The sequence below is a fragment of the Rhincodon typus genome, chromosome 12 (genome assembly GCF_021869965.1).
Source record: "Rhincodon typus isolate 14 chromosome 12, sRhiTyp1.1, whole genome shotgun sequence".
NCBI classification, from domain to species: Eukaryota; Metazoa; Chordata; class Chondrichthyes; order Orectolobiformes; family Rhincodontidae; genus Rhincodon; species Rhincodon typus.
This window is the reverse complement of record NC_063343.1, coordinates 57,328,896-57,329,638: the sequence shown is the minus strand read 5'-3', so window position 1 is coordinate 57,329,638 and position 743 is coordinate 57,328,896. Positions and strand designations below refer to the sequence as shown.

The 743-nt window shown below is 46.6% G+C and overlaps 1 pseudogene; it reads right to left on the bottom strand.

Annotated features, from left to right (window-relative positions):
- Positions 1-361: 361 nt before the first annotated feature.
- LOC125484605 lies at positions 362-509 on the bottom strand (annotated as a pseudogene).
- Positions 510-743: the final 234 nt, after the last annotated feature.

Genomic DNA, 743 nt, shown 5'->3' with positions numbered 1-743 from the left:
GAAAGTCAGATAGGAAGGAATTCAATTCTCAGTCCTGTTCGGCTCATCACAGGACATGATTGATAATATGGTCAAGGCTTTTGGTTAGAATTCACTTAAAAAAATTTTCTACCCTCCAATGGAAACCTTTCCAGAAGAATCATTTGGGCCAAAGCTTGAGTTAAGCTGGTGGCCTCTGGAGACAAAGGGCCTGCTAAACCAGAAGCAAAATACTGGCCGTACTGTCAAATTGGCCTTAACTGTAGCCTTATCCAGCTTCACTTATTTCCTAAACAATCTGTTCAGAGGTGTTATCTTGTACCCCTGGGGCAGGGTGTATTTAAACCTGGGCCAGCTGGTACCACAATGCCACAAGAACCCCTTAGAGTGTGAATGCAATGCCCCGCTGCCAAAAGTTTTGCACTCGGGTATCCCACATCTGGGGACACTGTCAGTATGCCCAAAGTGCAATGGGTTAACCTAGTCTTTGGTGAACCACCTTCATGGTCTCTCCTCTACCAGGTAAATAACTGGTCTCCAGCTGTTTTGGAGCTTGCAGACTGTGACCTTTGCAGCCTGCCTCTGAGAAAGCATTGATAGAGATCTCCCTGTTTTCCTGGTCCACCTCTGGCTCCAAGAACACCGCCACATGTTGGGAAAATTCATTCTTCTTCTCTAAGATTTAGACCGGAGACTAGTGCTTTGCAGATATGGCCTCCAGCTGTGATGTCTTCTTCCCATGATCCAACTTCCTCTTCCCAGGG